Source organism: Myotis brandtii, unplaced genomic scaffold (assembly GCF_000412655.1).
Source record: "Myotis brandtii unplaced genomic scaffold, ASM41265v1 scaffold45, whole genome shotgun sequence".
Taxonomy (NCBI): domain Eukaryota; kingdom Metazoa; phylum Chordata; class Mammalia; order Chiroptera; family Vespertilionidae; genus Myotis; species Myotis brandtii.
In genome coordinates this window covers 4,111,265-4,117,461 of record NW_005367209.1, presented here as the reverse complement: position 1 = coordinate 4,117,461, position 6,197 = coordinate 4,111,265, and positions in this window count along the sequence as shown.

The window sequence follows — 6,197 nt, the reverse complement described above, 5'->3', positions numbered from 1 at the left end:
TGTAATTGAGTTTTACCAAGAGCATTCTGCAAATTCAAAAAATAGCTAAATGTTGTTCATACATTATCTTTAAGATGGCAGGGTAGAATTTCATTAATTTTAGAAAGATGGCTAACATCTATCTTTTAATGACGGTGGAATCGTCAGTTATGTAGAAAAATTACAAATGTGGAATGAAATTGGATACGTGAGATATTATTATGATCTGTTGAGTGGATTTGAAATGGAAGATGACTTTGGAAAGAGAGTGATTAATACGGGTTTGAGAGGTTGGTGTGTGTTTTTTTTAAGTAATATTGTTAAATAAAAGGATATTTGAACTTAGGCCTTGAGACTGTGCTAACCCTTTGAAGCTGTCACTTAGGCTTGGGGCGATGTGGTGCATGCTTTACCCCATCTCATTACTGTCTTTGGACCCCATCATTAAGCACATTATTTAACAGTATAGGTCAACGTCTTTTAAAAAAATGCCACTAAGATGCAAAAAAGATTCTCGAATGTCACGAATTTTACATGGCATTGCATACAACAAAATTCCAGAACTATAAAACAACTTGGTTAGACTTGAGAGTTTACTGTATAGGAAAATCTGGACTGTGACCAAGTTATCTAAAGTGTAATACTGTCATCCATCTGGGCTGAGCCTGACTCCCCATGAGCTTTTCACTGAGGTAGGGGGTCTTGAACTAATTAGTCACTTCTTGCCAGAGGCCAGGGATTAAATCATGTTTCCTAGAAACTTATAATTCTATAGATCTGTTTTCAAAGCCTTGTACCTCTCAATAGTGTCGCCCATCTGCAACGCTGCATGGTATTTTCCCACCAGTACTTGACTGCCTGGATATAAAAGGAGAGAAAGCATATGGTTGGATTGACCTAAGGTGCAGTTAAAAGACAAGGAACTAAGGAATTAATAGGGCAAGTAGTAGTTGAAAGGACAAACCAGAATGGCTAGGCTGCTTAGGAAAGAGATCCAGGAGGAAAAGGGGAAGCTGGTAGGACTAGAAGGCTTGGTGACTGAGGGACTGAGGAAGATGGGAGAATGTACTGAGAATAACATTTCAGAAGTAGAACAGTTCTGAATGCAGGATATGGCCATGGAAGTAGGTTGGCGCAGGCAGTAGACATTTCAGTTACTGGGTTCCGGTAGACAGAGAACCATAGATCTGATCATGTCTAAGTTGTCTCCTTGGATGTTGCCAATTAGCACAGGCTGTGATACAGGAACGGAAGTCTTCAGTGGATGAAGTTATTCAGGAGCTAACAGGTATCAATCTTGTGTAGGGACAGGGGAGGATGGAGTTAGGTGTCATAAGGCTCTGTGGAGAGAGGAAATTTTGCAGGAGGTTGGAAGGCAGTGAGGTACAAGGAGAATGCTGATGTTGAATGTGTCCACGAGTGGTGGGAGATGGGACAGTCTTCTCTTAGGAAAGCTGCAAAGGGGAAAGGAGTGAGCTTGTGAAAGGGCATGTTTTGTTTGGCAGGGGACACTTTTGACCTCCAGTTTCTTGAATCCATAAGATTCTACGGATCTGTTTCCCACATTCTGACTTCTCAGCATCACCTATGGCAGAGAGAGAGGCCAATGCTACAACCTTCAAGCAAAGCGTTCTGGTCGCTTTGTTTTTAACACCTTGTTTGAAAACCAGCAGCCTGAATCGGCAAGCCTCATCCTTCCCCCGTAATGTTCCACAGCTGTGAATTCTCCAGTTAATTACATGTTGGGTAATGAGAATTGCTTTTATCTGACTAAATTTCAGTTTTAAGCTTTATTAATGGGCTTTCGTTTTGGCTCTTGTGGGAAAAGGGCAGCAAAGAGGCCTATTAAATTTTCTCTTGGTTTTTATATATCTTCCTTCCTTGCAAATAGAACAATAAAAATTTGCTTCCTTCCTTCTGTAACGTTCTCTCATCTATTATAACCCAGACTCCCTTTACACCATTTCTGGATCCCAGCTATGCCACTGATTAGTTCTTGAGCTTCTCCCTGCCTCAGTTTCCTATTTGTAAATTGATTATAATAATGTTATCTACCTTAGAGGGTTGATGAGGTATAAGTGAGGTAGCATTTTTAAAGCAGTAAAAACAATGTCTGGCAATAATAAGCCCAATGGGAAATGTTTGTTAAATAAAAATATTCCGTGTGTGTGTGTGTGTGTGTGTGCACGCGCGCGCATGTGTGTGTGTATGTCTGGTAATGCTTTAGTAGTAAAACTTTCTGGGAACATTGCCACAGAAAATAAAAACACAAAGTCATTGACTAGTGTTGTCATCTTTTAAAGATGAAAGTCTTCTCTGTGGAGCTCCCCATTGTGGTTCTGCAGACTTGTATATCTTTAGTAGAATCCTGTGAATAGACACATTCTTAGTATCAGCTTGGTCACTTCCTCTGCCTTTATCACCACGGCCACTTATCTCTCCGCTGTCTCACACTTGTTCCAGCTAAAGATTAGGGATTGCAATCAAAATCATCGGAGAGGATTGGAAAGCCTTCTTCTGTATTGGTACACTATCCCAGAGCCTCTCAAGGCTAGTGGTTGGGCCATTTAAGGGCCTGAGCTGAACTTAATTGTCAACCCACTTCCTAACCAAACCTCTAACTCAATTAGCACTTATTTGACTGTCTAAATCTTTAGCTTGAAGCACCCTGCCAGTTTGGGTGGGAGCTTTGGGTAGTAAAGACTCCCTTTTCCTGGGAACTCAGCCCGGACAAACCAATTCATTTCACACTTCTTTCCAACTGCCTACAAATGGGAAGCAAATCTCCATCCCAGTTCAGCTACTGGGATTCCAGCCAGCAAGCTGATAGATCCCATCAGCCCATCTCTTAGATTACCTGGGCTTTTCTTACCTATAATAGCTTTGGAATAACGCCTTTGCTTTGGATAACCATTTAATTGAGGGGCTTCACATGTTCGCTGGCAGTTCCTTTGGGAAAACCAACATTTTTGAAGATGATGTTTGTGTCCCTCTTAATGTCATTTTATAACTTGAGTGTTAAAGATTGTTAAGCAAACAAGTACAGCCTTCAGTTTTGTACTAACATTTTATGACTGGTGAATTCAGTGACCTTCTACTTAGGCTTTGATCTTAATTATTTTAAATATCATAGGGTCTGATTCACAAGGCAGTAACAGCAGATCATTATTCCTGGCATGATTAGTCTAGGTTAGAAATGAGCTTTGATGCCCCCGGCACTGTGCTCTAATACTTTCTGAAATGGAACACCTGTGTAAGGGCTGCACAAATCATGTGGTGAAATCAGTCTCTAATTTAATGAGCTCTGACTTCACATTTGTGTGGGGATCTCTAAGAGTTAAGTAGGTATGAATAGTTTTGAATTTGTCGTCTTGTACAATTACATGCATGCTCCACTTATGTAACTTTTTACCACTAATTTGTATGAGAGAACTTTGCATCGATAAGCATCTGCAAATTGAAAATGAGCCTTTAACTCTACCGGGAACAAAAGTAGAAATCCATAGTGATCCATGTATACATCAATCTACTTGCCAAAATGTAAAGATCAGTAACGGAATGTCCTCATGATTTTTATCCTCAGAAACTTTGGATGAAATCACAAGTGAATATGAGATTTTTAGTACCTACACCAGAGGTTCAGTACATAGCCAACTGCTATTTAGAAAGTTACTCTTTTATTTTGTGGTCTCTGGACCAACACCTCACCTGGAAACTTCTTCACATGACAGTAATTCTTTTGAAAATTGATTTAAATTCATCCCTTGCTGCCTAAAACCTTCCATCGATACCAGTGATGGCGAACCTATGACACGCGTGTCAGAGGTGACACGCAAACTCATTTTTTTGGTTGATTTTTCTTTGTTAAATGGCATTTAAATATATAAAATAAATATCAAAAATATAAATCTTTGTTTTACTATGGTTGCAAATATCAAAAAATTTCTATATGTGACACGGCACCAGAGTTAAGTTAGGGTTTTTCAAAATGCTGACACGCCGAGCTCAAAAGGTTCGCCATCACTGACCTACACCCTCCCCCCAATGTCACACAGAGTAACTACTGTTACACATAGATATGTTCTGCTCAAACATTGCAAGCCAATAAACAATCTAAGAAACGTGTGAATTCTTTTTGGAGTGAATGGAAATTGGGTATCATATGGTGTCTACTTCCCTAATCATATTTTAACATGCAGTTACTTTTCACTTCCCCAAATCTTTAACACTACTAGGGTTTATGTCACTGAACTTCTTTTACTGAAAAGGAAAGGGATTGCTACTGGCTGCTTAATCTTCCTTGTTCAGAATTCTAGGAAATCAGGCTTGTGGGAAGGGAAGGTGGCAGACTGAAAGAGAATGTGCCTAGAATTAGGCAGCTGCTCAAAAAACTACCTGGGAAAACCTTGTTATGCTGATAAAATTGCACTTCTTGTTCTTCTTTCTTGCTATATAACTTGTGTTTCTTTTCTTTCCTTTCCTTTCCTTCCTTCCTTCCTTCCTTCCTTCCTTCCTTCCTTCCTTCCTTCCTTCCTTCCTTCCTCAAAAGAAGAGACCCCATACCTCTGCTCTGAATGCTCCACAGCGTTTGAGCAGTACCGCTCAACTAGTTCACCTGGAAACACCTGTCTGTGGCTGACAGCCTTCTATGGGCCAAAGTTTTTGCCATCAGGTTTCATTAAAATCATTTGAGATTTATGCAGATTATGTTTTATATAAATCCCAGCAATGATATCTCCCATGGCACATGTTCTGGAATTTTGACAATCTGTTACCAGGAGGTGACGTCTATATCCTCCCTCCTTGAACCTGGATGGGCCACTAGAATTGTCTCAATGAATAAAGTAAAATGAACGTAAACACTATGTGACTTCTGAGGCTGAGGTTATAAAAATGTTACTCCAGCCCTGTTTTTGCCATCAGGTTTCATTAAAATCATTTGAGATTTATGCAGATTATGTTTTATATAAATCCCAGCAATGATATCTCTCATGGCACATATTCTGGAATTTTGACAATCTGCTACCAGAAGGTGACGTCTATATCCTCCCTCCTTGAACCTGGATGGGCCACTAGAATTGTCTCAATGAATAAAGTAAAATGAACGTAAACACTATGTCTCTATCCCTCTCTCTTCCTCTCTATAAAAAAATCAATGAAAATATATTTTAAAAAATGTTACTCCAGAACATCTGGGATATTCATGCTGTGAGGAAGCCCCAGCAGCCCATGGGGAGGCCACCTTGAGAGAAACCATGGCCCCTCGCTTCTAGCCCCAGGTGAGCTCCCAGCCAGCATCCAGCCCTGAGCCAACCATGGGAGTCAGCCATCTCAAAGATAGTACCTCCAGCCCGGAGTGGAGTTGCATGGAGCAGAGATGAGCAGTCCTGACTATACCCTCACAAATTGTGTATTCATAAGCAAAGTAAATAACTATTATATAACTACATTTTACTAAATTTTAGGGTGATTTGTCATGCAGGGATAGATAACTGATATTTATATTCATATATATGTTAGAAATTCATTTATGGATTTAACCAGAGTTTGGAAGACACTTAATGACCAAATAACTCATTATATAGCCAGGGCCACCCCCAAAGAGTAACCATTGCCTCAGCTTCCTCAGCTTTTCTGAAGCAATTACTTTGTCTCAGGGCCATAATACGAATGCAAAAAACTCTGGAATTCTGCCCAGGATTAGTTTAACTTTCTAACAACTTATCACATTAGGAAATGATGCACTACTGTTCCCAGGCCTATGTCAGACTCCTAGAAGCAACGATGGGTGACCCCTGAGAGACTTCACATCAGGAATGAAAGGAACAAGTGTGAATTCCTCGCTCAGTCACAGCCATCCTCTGGGCAGCTTTAGCTTTGTTGAGGAAGAGGAAGTGCCTAAAATAAGACATGATATAAAAAGGGAATGAGTCTTCAGGGAGGGGTAAGATTGAGGCTAGCAGGACTGAACTGCTCTTGAGAACATGGCCTCCAAAGAACTTGGATAGAAACTAAGTCCAGAGACCTGTGGTCTGTAAAGAACCATCTTTACAGTTTGGCCGGTGTGGCTTGGGGGCTGAGCATTGGCCAATGAACCAGGAGGTCACGGTTTGATACCCGGTCAGGCCATATGCCTGGGTTGCAGACTCAATCCCCAGTAGGGGGCATGCAGGAGTCATCTGATCTATTTCATCAATGTTTCTATCTATCTCTCTTCC